The 19,480-nt window shown below is 33.1% G+C and overlaps 2 long non-coding RNA genes across 2 annotated transcripts; one reads left to right on the top strand and one right to left on the bottom strand.

Moving 5' to 3' along the window:
- Positions 1 to 5,907: 5,907 nt before the first annotated feature.
- On the bottom strand, positions 5,908 to 9,712 carry LOC134200980 (uncharacterized). Its single transcript, XR_009976119.1, has 2 exons — positions 9,288 to 9,712; positions 5,908 to 6,089 (listed from the first exon to the last, which is right to left on the bottom strand). It is a non-coding gene; the product is annotated as an uncharacterized LOC134200980 (long non-coding RNA).
- A 6,859-nt stretch (positions 9,713 to 16,571) lies between these two features.
- Positions 16,572 to 19,082, top strand: LOC134200983 (uncharacterized). Its single transcript, XR_009976122.1, has 2 exons — positions 16,572 to 16,763; positions 18,882 to 19,082. It is a non-coding gene; the product is annotated as an uncharacterized LOC134200983 (long non-coding RNA).
- The last annotated feature ends 398 nt before the right edge of the window (positions 19,083 to 19,480 follow it).

Raw genomic sequence — 19,480 nt, 5'->3', positions numbered from 1 at the left:
CGGCTAGTCTTCAGCTCGGATGAAGTCCGAAACGTTCGTTTCCAACCAAGACTACGTAGACCGAGCTTTATGACCTGGCGCCGAGTCTTGCTGGAAGGACCATTCTTGATTATTGAACATGGTGTTGTTAAGGGGCTTCACTACCCTCTCAGGAATGGTATCTTGATACACTTGTGCCGATGTTTTGATACCTTTTTCACAAAAGTATGGCTCAGACACTCCTTCATAGCTAATAGGTACATCGGTTAATTCATCCATGCATTTAAAATTGATGTACATGTGAGAATTAAATAATTAGGACGAGGTATGTACTGTTTCATTTTATTTAGATACAATTCAATACAATAAAATGATACGAATTAAAAAAAATGTAAAAGTTGTAAAGTTGCAATGGTCATAGTAGGTACTTTAGTTTATTAAAAAAAGCCATTTGATAACTTTGTTACTGTTATAGTTATCTTGTTCTTTACTTCGTTTATTTATGACCATGAACATTAGAATAGTAACTAAGTACTCGTATATTAGGAGCTCAAACTGCTTACAAAACAACGTAGTGGGTAATAGCTTATCCGGCAGAGTTCAGTGTGCTTAGTGTGAGTTTCTTAACGTTATCGATAGCGTAAAAGTTAACCCAGTTTTATGTGCAGTTGGAACAGCGCCCCTAGCGACAAACGTACGCAAACGTTCCATACAAATATGAGCTAAGGGCTTGTCCGCACAGCGATATTTCACCGCGAGGTTTTTATTCGCGCGTATTAAATCCGCGATCGGAATTATACCTAGTACGCACTGCGAATAAAATTTCGTACTATTTTCGTCAGTTTAATTCAGTTCTCGGCTGAGACGCACGTCTAAAATGGACAACCGAACAAAAATTTCAAATATATCTAATGCTAAGGCGGCGTAACAGACGTATCAAAAGATGTCATGAGCATTGGATTCACCCACTTACGGCATTGAGACCCATGAAAGGATTTTTCTATATAAAATATCAAGAGTTGCGAAAATACAGCAAAAAGTTAGTTGCTCCTCAGCAATCTCATCATTTTCTTATACGGCCGCCGATCGGGCCGGAAAAGAAGCGCGCGACATCTTTTCAATAGCGACGTTGTACGACTGTTTTTTTTTTCCTACTTATGTTGATAGCCTTGAGAGGCTATTTCAGTTTCGCCCTAACGTCTGTAGGTGAGCTCGTGGGGCTCAACCGGAGAGTTGCTAACACTGACCCTAGCAAGAGCAGTGCTTCGCAGAATCTACCACCGGATCGGAAACGCGACCCACTGAGAAGATCCGGTGAGAAACTTAGAGGGCTGTGTCTATGGGTTAGTTCGACGACTGAGCGAAGCGCGCGATTTTTATGAAATTTTATTCCACAGTGCATAGCCGTACTTACTTTATACGGTACAAAATATTCGCGCGGAAATAAATCGCACCGCTTCGCGTTTAATTTGCATCAAGTCGCAGATTTTTTTCCCGCGCGATTTTTCAACCGCCAGTGCGGATGCTCCTATAATATTAAATGTGTTACAGAATTACGAGAAAAAAATCGCGCGGTGAAATATCGCTGTGCGGCCTAACTTTTACGCTATCGAGAACGTTAATAAACTCGCACTAAGCACACGGTTTAATGTAGTTGAAATTGGATGCACTTTTCCTATCACATTCTTCTTATCACACTCTCTAGAGATTTCTAAGCATATTGATGAACGAGATTCATAAAGGGGATTGCCCACTCTCCATAGTGTGCTAGGCCCAAGATGGACATCAAATATTACTATAAAAATGTACTGATTCAAATTCTTAAATGTATTGGATATCTAAAAAATATATTGAAATTGACGCCACTATTATAAAAAATATAATAAAAATAAAAACTCGTTTTGAGGTTAATTTTCTATATAAATAAGTGTCGGAATGTGAGATACTTCAAGAACTTTTCTTTTCTTAATGTTTAAGATGTTCCTAATGTATTTTTATCCAATAGGGTATAAAAACACACTTAATTCTTTAAATATCTATATTTTCTTCATCTTCATACACAATTAGTATCATCTAAAAATAGCAAAGGAGAGCATATACACGGTTTTAAATCTTGGTCAGGGTGAAACCACAATTCACACAATGTTTTTTAGTCGTAGTATGAAACGTTATTGATAAAAGTAAAATAAATCGAAGAAAAATCAAGACACATCCATTTTGTACGCAAGCACAACACCACAAGCAGCAAGCGAAGTGTCAGTCAGTCAGATTAAATTCAGTGTTGTCAGTATAAAGAAAAATAATTACATGAAATTCATATATCGATTATTTTTTTAAATAACCGATAATTGATTTATATCTTAATTTTTTTTTTACGAGTACACATTATTTTTTATGTTTTTGTTTTAGTTGTACATATTTAAATAACAATACTAGTAAAGTTTTTTTTATTGCTTAGATGGGTGGGCGAGCTCACAGCCACCCTGGTGTTGCTAAGTGGTTACTCGAGCCCACATACATCTACAACGTAAATGCGCCACCCACCTTGAGATATAAGTTCTAAGGTCTCAAGTATAGTAACAAGTTAAAGTCCAATGGGTATGTCTTCGATGTTATTTTATGTGCATAAAATCCATTAAAATCGTTTGATTAATGATAATACTTAAAATGATTTATTTATATGTTTTATTTATATACTCAAAATATTTACTTCATACGTAAAAGGATTTGAAGCTGGCAATATTTTTCCCGCAAAAATAAAAATCCTTGTTTTTTCAATAGAGTTACTTTTTTTAAACTACCATGACATGGGGTAAATTGGGATTCTGGGGTAAATTGGGACAAACCTGCGGAAGATTCTCAAAGTACTCGTAGCACGGAATCTACCTAATTTTCTTTAAGGTAATATTTATCAAGGTATAGAAGAAAAACCAAGTTAACTATGGAAGTACTAAACATGAGTTTAGTTGGTCCCAAAAATTCGTCAAATTAAATTTAAAATAGTGGTTGAAAAGTGCGTTTTAAAACAGCTTAAAGAACTTTTAAAAAAAGTAATATTATCGTTGTTTTTTCAATAAGATCACATTTTATATAAGTTTTTAATACACCTGGAAATACCACAACAAACGGTAAGTTGCAATATTCTTATTTTAAATACAATATTTCGACAAAATAAAAAATGTATATTTTTTCCTTTCTTTTTGGGGAAAATTGGGACGTATGTAGGGTAATTTGGAATGAGACTGGAAAAATTAGGGACGAGAAAACACAAAATTGGAACGCCAATAGACAAAATAGGGATGGCTTGTTAGGGTTGTCACTGATATCTTATAATAGATTTTTTAGCCTATACTATCACTTAATTGCGTGATGTAAAGAAGGTTAATGTGTTTATCAGTTAGTTTATGTAAGTATTATAGGTAAAAGAAAAGTATATATATAATTACTTTTTTTCGCGACATTTACCTTGTAATATCTGCCCGGTCGTATGTTCTTTATAGCAATAAAAAAGATTAAAAGTTAAAAGAACTCAAACGAATCAAAACTTTTGTTATTTCAGAATCTATTCACGCGTCGAATCATGATGTATTGTTGGTTATCATTCACGTCACATCGCTTCGGAATAGAAACCAGCTTAATTTACACTATGTTGTGTATTGTGCTTAAATTATGGATTGTATTCATCATTTCGGTCCATATAAATAATTATATGGCACCTACCTATATATCGCAGTACTGCGAGTTGACAACCCTTACAAATATCCCAATTTAACCCTTAACCGTGTCAATTTACCCCGGACGCTGGGTAAATTGGGACGGCCATTATTTTACCGATTATTTCTTTAAAATGAATAATTAAAATAATGTAACGGTTTCTATCACCTAGGTACGTTCAAGACTCAACTTATTTATTTGGTTGAGCAGTGACTATATAATTGGAACTATTTTAAAATTCAATCTGAAGGTCGATTTTGTCCCTATTTACCCCATTGTACGGTACTTATTGTAAACTATAGTGGCGCTTATTTGCAAGAAAGTAAATGCATATTTATTTATGACAAAATTAATGCACTAAGTATTTTTTCTATAATATATTGTCCGCTTTGGGCCTAAAATGGGCCATCCCCTTTTAGTATTTGGTTACTTTTCACTGCCGTGTTTTTAGTTTTTTTAACGCCATTTTTTTTTTGTTCATTAGGCGTATAGTTTCTCTTGGAGACTCAACAGATGGCGTGGATAGAGGAATGAGAAAATAATTAGGAAAAGAACGTAACAACAATTGACGATGTATAGTACAAAAAAGCAGCTCATTGAATACAGTACATTTGTTCATTACAATTTTAATTTATATTGTATGATAATATGTGGTGCATTTTCAAAAATCTTTGTAATTCGTTTCAAACACTAAACTGATTTTAAGCTTTTTATTATGTTATGACACTTTTTATTGTTTATCTCATCCTGGTCTTGTAACAAATTATAATAAAATAAAATATACGAATCCTCTATTTCATAAGTAATAAATATAATATGTACTATCGCTTATTTTGTACTTTCGTTCGTCATTATTGTTGTTAGGTATATATAGCAGAACTTGTAACAACATATGCAATCATTCATTGTTACATAGGGGTAAGTAAGTGCGCGTAAAAAACATGCCCAGTTTTTTATCGTTTCGTTCTTTATTTAAAAAATATGTGAATTGATTGGCTGCGCGAACACACGCACTACCCTCGTGGCAACGCGCAGGGTCCCTCCGCGGATCAACCAATAGCGTCCCGCTACCCTTCGAGGGTCCTCGCCCTTTCTACTAAAATAGAATGAGGAACAGGAAAATAAATCCATTTGGAATGAAATAATTTATGATTACAAAAATAGTTTACAGTTATATGAAATTTTTGCAAAGTCTGTATCGATTGCAACTATCCAATACGTGTCTGTTCTAAATCATTATAACAAAAATATACAGCTATTTTTATTAAATTAAATACTAAATTATTACTTTATAGATACAGAATAATAGATTGTTTTTCCGTTACGCGCCATCTGTTTTGTATTCATGTCTATGATAATAAAATCCTTTTGTTTAAACTTTATCTAATTTAACTTTTTTGTATTCATGTCTATGATAATAAAATCCTTTTGTTTAAACTTTATCTAATTTAACTTTATTTAACCAATTTCTAGAAAGTTGCATGTAGATCATTTTTCGAAAAATAAGGCCATAAAGAAGTTTCACTTCTTACGTGTGTACACTAGTACACGCACACATTTTTTTTTTTCAAAGTTTTATTTAATACAAAGTATAAAATTCTATTTATGTAGGTACACATTTTATTAAGATAATTTCGTTTCGTACTTCGTTGACCGTTCCTAAATATAAAATTTACTAATTAGAAGAAAAAAAAACCGAACACAAACCAATTTCAAGCTAAATTTAAAATTTAAATCATATTGTTAGTGGTAATTATGAAATGTGTGGCCATATAACAGGGTGTAGCAGTGCAACATGTTTCGATGGATACGAGGCCATGAATTTAGACCTTAGTAGAAAGATACGACCGCCTTAAATATGTATACTGTGTATATATTGGCTATTTGTAGTAGTTTGTGTTATTAAATAATAGAGGCTATTTTCTTTCAAATCTGTCCAACTATCAATGAAGCCAGATACTGGTGTGTGACTTTTCTCTGTTTGAGCCATTACCAGTCCTTTTTTAGTAATACCTTTACCTTATTTTCTGATTTGATTCTCCTATATCCTAAAGGCCCCAACAACTAATTATATTGTAAGCCTAATGACAAATGAATATGAAAACTCGCTGTACTTAATAAGAAAAGACTCAACGAACGAAATATATTTTTATTTATTTAAAGGATCTACTTTTTTATTCAGTTTTAAATTGGCACAAAAACAATTAAAACTACTTTTACTGTTTAATATTGTATTTATTATTGTCACAACTAAGTCATCTTCGATTCGGGAAACTAGTATCGAAACGCCGGAAACAATGAACTAAAAATTATAGTTCTTTACCTGTTTGTTTTTGACTTATACTTTTCTGTCCAATGTATGCTGTATGACGCCAACATTTTTTCAGGCACAAAATCTGTAATTAACAGTGCTAAGCTTATTTTTGTTGTTGTTTGTTATGTTTTCCAACTTGCATGTATTAACCTAGATTCGAAACGAATACAGCTAATAATCATATTTCTATAGTCAAATAATAAATATTTAGGCAAATAGCAATATAAAAGTACCTATTGACTTAATTTTGTAAGTCGAATAAGCTCACTTCACAACAACAACGCGCCCCAAGTTGCCTTCAAAACATGATTGCCTAGCTCTCAAAATAAACAAAATCATCACGAGGATGACACAAAATCGTCAAATTTGAATGAACATGTTTTGCGTGGATGTGAACGGTGGACGTGAGTCAATGATTGAAGAGCATTGAAGTTCGGCAAAAAGTTGTCAATTTATGCGAGGGTGCAACCGCCCCCTCAGACAAACGATTCGAACATTTGCAGGCGAAACATAAGCACGATTTATTGAAATAAAACGATGATTTTGCGTTTTATTATATACTAGAGGTCCCGCAGTAGTCGAAATTCGACTATAATTAATTGGAATTGTAAGTTTGTACACTATTATAATTGTATTTTATACTTCTATAATCACAAATTAAGGTTACACTATAAAAAAATATTAATAAAGACAAACAATATTTAATCTATTCTCAATTTGACCACAGACGTCAAGAACAAAAGTTTGACAATACCTAAATAGTGTGCATGCGTGTGTGCGTCAAATACATGGTATGTAGTGTGTGTAATGTTTTCTTTATTGATTTAATGTATCTTTTATGCATTATTTAAAAAAAATATTAGTATTGTGCATTTCTACTCTATATTCTCTATAAGTGTGGAAAATTTCATACTCCTCCGTCCGCGCAATTTTCGTAAAAAGGGATATAAAGTATTTGCTTCACGTATTAATATATAGAAGAAGAAGATGTATTGTCTGCATCGACGTTCACTTTCCTTCCATTTAGGTGACGATTTGAAATTACCAAAATTTTAAATTTCAATTAAATGAAATGCAAAATTTTGTTGCAATTTTTATATTTATCACGTCCATTTACGAAACATTGGTTTAAATTAATCATTATGTTTCAAACATATTTGATAAATTATTTTAAAGTTTGAATTAAGTCGAATACTTGAGTTATTGTTGTTGTATAATAGGCTAATATAATAGAATGATAATTAATTATTGTTACCTACCACAATTTAATTTATTTATTTATTATTTATATATTAAAAATAAAGTGCCTTCATTTTTATTACTAAAGCCTATTTATTACTAAAGACCGTTAACAGGGAATCTAAACTTGAAATAAATCCATCAGAAACTTCTTTTGTTTGTGGTATCACAGACAGATGAAAATATATCTCATTTAATACCAAATAGGCACTTTTCGCCAATTTATTATTATACTTATCTTTAATTTTTCCTTTGGGGATTTTGAAGAAGCCTTTCAACTATAGTCGATTAACGTGTTGACTGCGGGACTATTTTTGAGGGATTTTCAACGAGTGCGGTATTTGCGAGATAAGATTGGACTTGTTTATGAGACCCAATAGCCTCGTACAAGTCCGTTTTCGAATACACCCATAGCCATAAAAATGTGGACAAAGTCGATTCCCGCAGCGAGCGAAAGAACGCGGTTTTGACTGCCACATCAGTGATGACAGTCGCGCATGGGGCTTTTTAAACCACATAACGCAGTCAGCGTGTTAAGACTTCCTCCTTTATAGTCGAGTAAAAAAAATTCGATTTGAAACCAATTTAGTTAACAGTATGGCTGTGGAAATGTTATTACATATTATTGGTTTCTCTTTCTTTAATGCAACAATGGGGCTAAACTCGGTGATTATTTCAAAATAAATCTGTGTTAAACCGAGAACTCATCATTGTCATCGAACGAACATGTCATTGTAGTGCAAGAAAAAATGATATGTTTTCCGATTTTAAAATAACTTATATTTATCGCTGGACTGAAACCATGGGATACACCTAGTTAATTTGCCAAACAAGTACAATTTTTTGCTGATACATTTAGGGAAGGCACGTGACCAAAAATCATGAATGGACTTTCCATTAATTTCGGGCTTTATTCGCAATGCCCATATTGGTTTTTTGGGAGCATTGTTAATTTTTTTATTTATGCTTTTATGCGTGGTCAACGAGGGGTCAGTTTTTTGTGTATTTCGGATTTACCCCTCGTTGTGATTGATTGACAGACAACGGTCATTGGCAAATTGCCATCTGGATGTGGATCAAAATAACTAAACTAGATCTCACAAAAGAGATTCTTAATTTTTATAACTATACATATTTTGGCATGCAGGTGTACTCTCGCGTCCTCAGTTGGATGCTGAAGATCACAGTCTAAGAAAATAAAGTCGTCGTGGTCATCCGATCAACAATAATTGTTGATCGAAGTCGTGGCCTAAAGGATAAGACTTCCAGTGTATTCGTATCTAGCGATGCACCGGTGCTCGAATCCCGCAGGCGGGCACTAATTTTTCTAATGAAATACGTACCTACTTAATAGATGTTCACGATTGAATTCCATGGTGAAGGAATAACAAATTAAACCAGCAAAATTATAATTTGGGTAATTATTGGTGATAGGACCTCTTACGAGTCCGCACGGATAGGCACCACCACCCTGCTTATTTCTGTCGTGAAGCATTATTGCGTTTCGGTTTGAAGGGTGGGGCAGCCGTTGTAACTATACTGATACCTGAGACCTTAGAATCCAAACCTAAAGGTGGGTGGCGGCATTTACGTTGTAGATGTCTATGGGCTCCGGTAACCACTTAACAACAGGTGGGCCGTGAGGTCGTCCACCTACCACCTACCGTCCAAAGCAATAAAGAAAAAGAATAAATCGTTGATTTATAGTTTCACAAAGTAGTAAAGATACATGTTTGGACTAAAAACAAAATTGCTTTTTGAATGGTGCGCATGACGAAAAATATAAGAACTGATTGCGCAGTTTTATCTAAATTTCGTTAATCAGCATACGACCCTAATGTCCACTGCGATGTCCACGGCACGCGTTCGATTTTCGTTTTTTGTGAGTTTTTTTTTTCTCTTGCTACTGATGTATTTTTTTATTCCAGATTCATAAAAAGTCCCCTATTTGCAAACCAGCAGGGACCTTTGATCCGAACACTTATTAAAAGTAAATATTTCACGAAACATTATCTTGGATAAAAAAAATCTGATCTGATACCTTTGAAGTATTGCAAAATAGCTCTAACTTTTGAAAGCGTTTTACAAATTTTTCAAACTGCGTTTTTTAGCCTTATTTTAGTTGTTAATACAAGTTATATTTTTTTGTAATGAATGGAATCCAAGTGTTAAGGTTACGTTCTGAATTCTGAAAACGGGTAACCTTCTGTTTTGCTTTTTTTTGTGCAGTTATTCTCAGGATTGCTAAATTATTTTTAACAAAACTGTATCTCGATATTAGCACTTTCTTCTAACATTTTTAGCACAAAATTTAAGTCTAAATCTTCAACATTTGACCATAATAACAGACACATTAAGATTTATTTTTTCTTTTGTTTCGTTATTGATACCTTGAAAAAAAGCTGCCCGTTTCTCAAATAATTTGGTTATAAATACTAATGCTACTAATCAACAGATACTGAACAAAACTAAACTCGGTTGACAAACACACGACAAACAAACGGTATATGTTTTTTTTTTAAATTACATTAGATCACATAATTCTGAAGTTTAGATTTAAGTTTTGATCTGTGGTAAATCTCAAAAATTTTAGAACTATAATGGGAGTAGAACGTTATCGTAACGCACTACTATATAGTTGTAGGGTGGGTCAGGTAATTGTAGGGTGACTTCAAATAGATAAAAAATCCTTGGAATTGTTTAGGAGTAAAATTTGACAAGATTGTTTAAATAGGTTTTTAATACAAAAAACTAAACTCATTGAAAAAGCGAAAGGGGACGGCCCATTTCAGGCCCAAAGCGGACAATAGATTAGAGAAAAAATACTTAGTGCATTAATTTTGTCATAAATAAATATGCATTTACTTTCTTCCAAATAAGCGCCACTACAGCTTACAATAAGTAGTTTAAAAAAAGTAACTCTATTGAAAAAAACAAGAATTTTATTTTTGCGCGAAAAATATTGCCAACTTCAAAACCTTTTACGTATTAAGTAAACATTTTAAGTATATAAAAAAACATATAAATAAATCATTTTAAATATTATCATTAATCAATCGATTTTAATCGATTTTAAGCACATAAAATAACATCAAAGACATACCCATTGGACTTTAACTTGTTACTATACTTGAGACCTTAGAACTTATATCTCAAGGTGGGTGGCGCATTTACGTTGTGGATGTTTGTGGGCTCCAGTAACTACTTAACACCAGGGTGGCTGTGAGATCGTCCACCCATCTAAGCAATAAAAAAAAACTTAACTTGTATTGTTATTTAAATATGTACAACTAAAACAAAAACATAAAAAATAAAATATAATGTGTACTCGTAAAAAAAGATTAAGAAATAAATCCAATATCGGTTATTTAAAAAAATTATCGATATATGAATTTCATGTAATTATTTTTCTTTATACTGACAGCACTGATTTTAATCTGACTGACTGACACTTCGCTTGCTGCTTGTGCTTGCGTTCAAAATGGATGTGTTTTGATTTTTCTTCGATTTATTTTGCTTTTATCAATAACGTTTCATACTACGGCTGAAAACCATTGTGTGAATTGTGGTTTTAACCTGACCGAGATTTAAAACCGTGTATATGCTCTCCTGTGCTATTTTTAGATGATTTACTAATTGTGTATGAAGATGAAGAAAATATAGAATAATATAGATATGTAAAGAAGTATGTGTGTTTTTTATACCCTAATAACTACAATTGGATAAAAATACATTAGGAACATCTTAAACATTAAAAAAAGAAAAGTTCTTGAGGTATTTATATAGAAAACGTGTTTTTTATTTTTATTATATTTTTTATAATAGTGGCGTCAATTTCAATATATTTTTTAGATATCTAATACATTTAAGAATTTGAATCAGTCCATTTTTATAGTAATATTTAATGTCCACCTTGGGCCTAGCACACTATGGAGAGTGGGCAATCCCCTTTCAATATAATCCTTTTATTGAATCACGAAAACTTACACACCCAAATTTCGACTTCCATAAATGAAAGGATATGGAACGGGCTTTAAAAGTACCTATATGACTTTATATGATTTGTTAAACTTTGTCTTAGGGAAATCATTTTTAAATAAATTTAATTCAAATAATATTTTCCGACAAATACAGAAAGAATGGTGGCAATAGCGGGTATTGTGTCCACGAACTGACCAGCAGATGTGCGAACGGCTGATTGTTTGTATTCACTCAGAGAGCGCATGCGCGCGTCGCCAGAAATCTCCTAAATATGGCCGCAAAAAATAATTATAATAAAATTTGGTATTTGGTTTATTCCTCACTTCTTGGTTAAATGGCTTATGAAGATTTCTGGTGTAAATAAAACTGATAGGTTCAATAAACCTGCCTTTTAGAGCAGCTATATCATTCATATTTTTTTAATTTCTTTTTTACAATTGATGGATTACTGGTGGCCCGGAGGCCTTTCCAGTTTCACCAGGACAGGTGGGCGAGCAAAGGCTCAGCTAGGAGGGGATGGATTTGCTAACAGCTATCTGAGCGCCTCCAAAGGAGACCTAACAACTCAAGAGTTGCTACTTCGCGAATGAATCTACTACTGGATCGCAACCCGCTGAGAAGATCCGGCGAGAAACTCAGCGGGCTGATGTTTAGGTTAGGTTGTAGGTAAAAACGGTAACCGTAGTCTCTAAGCTAGTGTTAGAGCTAAATGCGTCTAACACAAGGGTTATTGGATCTGATAGATCCATACGGACGTGTCTAGAGCATTTTTTTAACTCCAAAATGTTGACTACTATTAATTCTAACATAATTATTCTTCTTGAAAATCGTGTTTTGTTTTTGTAGTATACCATCCGCGCAAGATTTTAAATTTAAATTTGGCAAAAGGATGAGTTTATAAATATTAAACACTTATTTATTTCTGAAATTAAAAGGATACCATTTTTGCTTTATGTATTAAATGTTAAGAACTATGTAAGTCCGGCTAAATAGCATTTATATTGAATCACAGAAAGCACTATTTTATTTATGATTTTGATAGTGGTCAGTAAAGGGAATCATTATTTACGGAAAACATTATAAAAATTAAAATACCGAACCGAATTATTTAATGTACATGGAAATTTATTGCAAATCTATTGGAACACCGTCAAACATAGGTGTGAGGAGTTCACTGACAACGATCTCTAGACAATCAATGACCATATTAAGATACTGAAAAATATTACTCGTATAGTAGGAAAAATAAGTTAATTGATGAGTAAGATCATTTTTACTTTTAAAGGTATACATTTTACTTAGATTTTTGAGGTATATTACGTGCTTGTATTATTTGTAGAGCAATATCACGTTTCGAAAAAAATTGTAATTTAAAACATTTTTTTAAATATTACAAAATAATCATAGAAAGATATTAAATCTCTGCATATTGGTGCATTAAAATCGTTAACTGACTTTCTGACATATCTTTTGTGTGTTAATATTCAGATAAAGCATTTTTTATATGGTTATCATTGATGTATAGATAAAAACTTTTGACTAGCACTTTGTATTGCCTTCTTTTATTTGTATTGGATAAAAAATAATAATAAATATCAATATCAGAGCGAGAATCGTGCGTTGCCGTGAATTCGCTCAATCTCAAAAAAGTTTGATCACTTAATATACATTTCACATCAGTAAAATGCAACAATATTTTGATGTCCATCAGATATTTAATGTAATGTTTATTTTTATTATTTTAATAGAGTATATAAAAATTTATAAGGTCTATGTAAAATTTATAGACTTAAAATAAATATGTATATATTAAATCTAAAACATTCGTGAAGATATGTTTGATAGGATTTTCTTGGTACAATTTTAAATAAGGTCTTTATGATATTTGTAAATAAGGTCACTATAAAACTACAGCCATTTTATTTACTTGTAGTAAAATATGTAGTCGGCATCCCCCAACCATGCGCGTCACCCTAACGCAAAACACACCACGCAGTTCTCCGGTAATCGTCACACTAGCCGCTTCTCGATCATGTATACTGACTATTTAACAACACGAAATTGTAAAAAACCTAATAAAAAATCCATTCAGTTCATGAATAAAATTTGAGAAGAAAAAATTAGTATGTGTCGCGTTGGCTTTCATTACCGGAACGCGAGTGTAAAGTGCTTCTGTACAATTTGCGCACTATGATGTACCTTATTGTAAAAAAAAAAACCATTGTGTAAATACACTATTGAATTAGTGTAGATGTCTTTTATTTTTGAGGTTTTGTATAAGCCGAAGCGATTAACGAGTTTCTGAAGAAGGACTACTTCTAATACATAGATGAAGGGTGAGATTTTTAAAGACCTTGATGTGTTATATGTACTTTTTTTTTTAATTTAATAAAATAAACATAATTATCAAAATGACATTTCTTAGGATTTAATATCTGGTTAAATTTAATTAATCGTTTACTAAAATTTATGAATAATATATAGCAAATACGATGTCTTTCTTTTAGTTTTCATTTCAAAATTTAATGAATGAAGCAATCAAAGCAAGCAAGTTGTAGCAATGAAATTGTTGCCTGGCGTATTTTATTAATTAATTTATACAGGAACACGATTAATCACATTAAATCCACAATTAATTGGAAATTGAAGGGTTTTATTTTTATTTTTCTAATAATTTCTTAAAATAAAGAAAATATAGTCTAGATAGTCTAGAATTTATTCTGTGCACACAGTTCAACGATGTAAGCGCACACGTTTAAGTCTATGGTCTATTTTGTTGCATTTGTAATATGAAATTAAAACAAGTAATATAGTTAGTACAAAAATTAATTAACAAAATTTAAATAAATAGTATTATACCATTTTATGAAATGATTATGTTCAAAAAATCCCCGCAATTACTACAAAACCATTGAGTATTCAATCGTATTAGAACTACTTATTAATAATTAAATATGCCTGTTTTTCTAATATTTTGACTAGTTGTATACACTATCAAAATATTTTTAAAGACTAGAGGTCCCGCAGTAGTCGAAATTCGACTATAATTAATTGGAATTGTATCTTTGTACACTATTATGATTGTATTTTATACTTGTATAATCACAAATTTCGCCAAGGCTACACTATAAAAAAAATATTAATAAACACAAACAATATTTAATCTATTCTCAATTTGACCACAGACGTCAAGAACAAAAGTTTGACAATAAATCATCAATAAATAGTATACATGCGTGTGTGCGTCAAATACATGTTATGTAGTGTGTGTAATGTTTTCTTTATTGATTTAATGTATCTTTTATGCATTATTTAAAAAAAAAATTAGCATTGTGCACTTCTCTGTATTCTCTATAAGTGTAGAAAATTTCATAATACTCCGTCCGCGCAATTTTCGTAAAAAGGGATACAAAGTTTTTGCTTCACGTATTAATATATAGATACTCCGTGATCACGAAAATTTACTAAGCTTATCATCCTATCATCTACCATATATCGTGTAAAAAATAATGTAAAAATGACATTTCATCGACAGTTTCATAATATTTTATTATGAAAACATTCAAAGAAAATACATATAAATTTATTTATTTATGATGAAATTGAACTCACCTTTACGTCATATAATTGTCTAGATATCGGTTTAATAAACACAATCGTTTTACTAAACTATATTATTATCTATAATGTTATTTATGGTAGTATGTGCCATTATTATGCCGATGTTATCAGGTACAACCATGGCGTTTTTTTTGTTGGATTTACAACTCTTTCAATAATAGTTTATGTTCTTTATTGTACAGCAGAAATGTAAAGCATTTTAAAGATATGCGAACGTAGTGTGTTCTACCCGCACGCAGGTAGGTACTGGGTGGCCACGTGGGTACGTAGGTAGGTTTTTACTGGTGGTAGGACCTCACGTGAGTCCGCACGGGTAGGTACCACCACCGCGCCTATTTCTGCCGTGAAGTAGTAATGCGTTTCGGCTTGAAGGGTGGGGCAGCCGTTGTAACTATACTGAGACCTTACAACTTATATCTTAAGGTGGGTGGCGCATTTACGTTGTAAATGTCTATGGGCTCCAGTAACCTCTTAACACCAGGTGGGCTGTGAGCTCGTCCACACATCTAAGCAATAAAAAAAAATAAAAAAGGTACCAACATTTTTGCAAGCAGGCATTTTGGTTTGAAGAACCAGTCGTTATATGTAGTATGTAATTGAGACCTCATATCCTAATGTACAAAGCTGCATCCAAGTTGCGATATCCATGGATTCGTAACCATTTACTATGAGACGAGCTATAAGCTTCTTGTTCCGTCTATAGCAATGAAAAACGCAACAGTGAGCGAACTTAATTTTCATGATTTATTCTAAAAAAATACAGGTAGAATAAAATAATAACTACCATAATAATATTGTCATGTTTATCCTATATTATAAAGTAAATATATAAAAGAAATAAAGTTTATTATACAGTAAAGTTGGGAATTTTATTAAGTTATTAAATTCAAATTTTGCATTTTTGAATAACTAGAATTATTTATTTACGAGTGATGCTCGACAATGTTTTATCATGACAATGATGTTGTGTGAAATATATCTGCTGATAATACCACAGCACTAACATTTATTGTTCTTTCCTGAACGCTATTTTTTTTTTATTGTTTATATGGGTCTATCAAAGAGAGCACTGACCTGGAAAATGTCTGGTAAAAGGAAGAGAGGCCGCCCCAGAACAACTTGGCGTCGCTCGGTGGAGCAGGAGCTAGGGGTCTTGGGCATGACGTGGGAGGAGCTGGAACAGACTGCCCAAGACCGATATAAATGGAAAAATTTGATTCGAGCCCTACACCCCAGCAGAGGGTAATAGGAAAGCATGATGATGATGATGTTTATATGGGTAGACGAGCTCATAGCCCACCTGGTGTTAAACGGTTACTGGAGCCCATAGACATCTACACCGTAAATGCGCCACCCACCTTAAGATATAAGTTCTAAGGCCTCAGTAGTTACAACGGCTACCCCATCCTTCAAACCGAAACGCATTACTGCTTCACGGCAGAAATAGGCGGGGTGGTGGTACCTACCCGTGTGGACTCACGAGAGGTCATACCACCAGTGATTACGCAAATTATAATTTTGTGGGTTTGATTTTTATTACACGATGTTATTCCTTCACCGTGGAAGTTAATCGTGAACATTTGTTGAGTACGTATTTCATTAGAAAAATTGGTACCCGCCTGCGGGATTCGAACATCGGTGCATCGCTACATACGAATGTACCGGACGTCTTATCCTTTAGGCCACGACGACTTCAAAGTGTTTTCTTTTATCGTAGATTGTCGCGTGTGTGCAGCGGCGGCAGCGGCGGCGGCTGCAACAGCGGCTGCAACAGCGGCTGCAGCGGCTGCCTCGACGCAATGGACACCGGCTCACGTACCGGATGTCGCGAAGGCCCTCCCCGTTCCTGTTGCTCTCACTAATGGGACAGCTAATAGTAGTCCCTCAGAATATAATGGAACCATTGAATACAATTGTAAGTACTTGAGAATGTAGCAATTCTTAATTCACATTCACCCCTACATCAACAGCAATGTCAGCCCAAAAACGACGATGCAGGGTACTCAGTTTCATCAGGTCGAAAACAAGTGACAACTGTTACGAGTTTTATTATTCCATCTTAATATATTAAGTTATATACATAAATGAAGGTAGAAGAATGAGATTTCACAATTTATTTAAAGTTGTTGTCGATAAAAAAGCGTCACCTTAATTCCCTATTTATCGTATCCACATCTTTCGAGCATATGTATTATTTTCAAACTTTAACAGTGATTGTAACGTATGTTGAAATTTTAATTAATTGAAAGAAAATTTCATTGAAGGTTATTATTGTTTTAGACTTTTTCATTTCACCCAGCACAAAACTACTGAATGATTTGAATTTAATGCTACAACTTTAAGTGGGTATTTCGGAACTAAGAAACTTAATGAACATGTTTCGTATTTGTTGTATGCAGTCACAGACATAGCCCGGTGAGTTTCTCGCCGGATCTTCTCAATGGGTCGCGTTTTGGTTCCGGTGGTAGATTCTACGAAGCACTGCTCTTGCTAGGGCCAGTGTTGGCAACACTCCGGTTTGAGCCCCGAGAGCTCACCTACACGCTAGGGCAACGCTGATATAGTTTCTCAAGGCTATCAGCATAGGGAGGAAAAAATATATTAAGCCCTAAAAACAACTTCAACCATAATCCATAATCGAACTGGATGTTTGAGACAAGACGATGTAACCATAATAAACTACGAAATTCGTACTTTCCAATAAGAAAAAGAAGTTTTTATTCCCATTAAATAATTATTTTTAAATTTTAATTAATTAGTGATATCCCATTAAAATATCATTGAAACTGAAGAATTCAAACGTTGTAACTTATTATATAATTGGTCAGTGGCTTTGTAATGCGTTGACGATAAGCTCGCTTGTAATGTTGCTCGATTCGTATGAGTGCAATACTTTTAATTTCTCAACGTTTTTTTGGTTTACGGCTATGGGACTTCTTTTACTTTCTTTATTCTACACGTTTTAAATTATAATCTGATCTTTATTTGCACATCTCTTATAAGTTGCAATTCAATAGCATGGTTCTTAGTAGAAAAATCGTTTCAGTAGATAATATAATTATATTTCCGAACGTAATGTTTTCCAAGTTTTATTTTTCAAAGCTTGCGTAATGTAAAATATTCACCATGAAGCTAAAATACCTACTTTGTACGGGGGCTACAATGGGAAACACCCCTTGAAGGGAACGCCTCTATTGAAAATACAATAGTCATCATGTTTCGAGGGTTGAAAGTTTGAAGCTCGTCGATACTGTACTTTGGGATTGTAGTTTTTAAGTTTTTCAGCAGATGGCGCTTATTTTAGAACTTTATTATTTTTCGACATTATTGCCATCTATGGGATTACATTAAAACTTTCACTTATTTCTGTTCTTGTCTTGTTGGAATGTTACCGTTTTGATAATAGTTAGTTAAATAGCACTCGGGTAGATGTCACTATCTTAAAATTAAAAAGTAAACATATTTTGAACAAATTTAGATTTGTTTGTAGTGTTTTTTTTACTTTCTAATCTAATCGTTCAAGATTTTTGTGTTGATGGAAAAATGTAATTGCTACTAGAATCTCTTGTCTCACTGCCTTTCAAAGATCAATATAATAATTGTCTTTTAAAGTCAATTCCAGCTTAAATATGAAAATATTTTTCTTAAAAGCCCTGTAACATCAAAATAAGCGTAAACACAAAAGCGGTAAATCCCAGCACAGAGATAAGCCTTCAGGGTTAAGATGCTAAAGTTGCAAAAAAAATATCGTTGAATCGTTGGGACAAGTGTATAGTAAGCCTGAACTGGGTGCAGTTTTTTCTCTGCGCTGGCATCCATACTTTTCTCGTGTAAAACGGAGTACCTTGGATTGAGCCGCATTTCAAATTGACAGCTGTACTTCAGCTTCAAGATCGTACAATGCGGCAGATCGCATGTGAGATATTCTTGAATCTATATGAAGAAAATCAATAGCCACAAGTATGATGGAGCATCACTTCGGATTGTGTCGATCGATTTTCCTGATTTCTTATTTCTCGTTTGTAATTGACAGGTAAAGGTTCGTACCAAAAACATTTGAATTTGGAAAACCTACGAGGGATTGTCGCTATTTCTCGCGCAATTAGCGACGGTCACAGTCGAACGTACCCAGGCTACACTAATATGTCATATCATAAGTATTGTAGTAATTTATGATTTCTTCTCTTCTTTTAACAAATGCTTGAAATGTAAATATATTATTATTATAATACGATTGTGATGTTTCAATTTATACATAGCTAAATATGTAGTTACAGCTCCATAGCCCATTATATCACTTAAAATTTTAGATATCTACTAGATCACTCAGTGCAAAAACACATTTAAATGGTCCGAAAATTATTTGGATCGGGACAAAGTGAAAATGTCATAATTGCCAGCCAACCGATCTACGACATTAGCTTCTATTGTGACGAATAACTGAAATTTTTATTGAATTAAATTCACAATAGCTATAATCAAGCCAATTTGAATTTTGTAAATCATAGATATAATATTAACTAGCTGGTTCCTGGGGCGAGAAGATGAGAGAAAGTTTACACATGTATACTACATAGTATCGGGGGCATTTGAGTTATTGTGAAAACTCGTCCTTTTTGTGAATATTCTATT

This window comes from Bombyx mori, chromosome 22 (assembly GCF_030269925.1).
Source record: "Bombyx mori chromosome 22, ASM3026992v2".
NCBI classification, from domain to species: domain Eukaryota; kingdom Metazoa; phylum Arthropoda; class Insecta; order Lepidoptera; family Bombycidae; genus Bombyx; species Bombyx mori.
The sequence above is the reverse complement of the archived record's forward strand: the minus strand, read 5'-3'. Positions and strand labels throughout refer to the sequence as shown.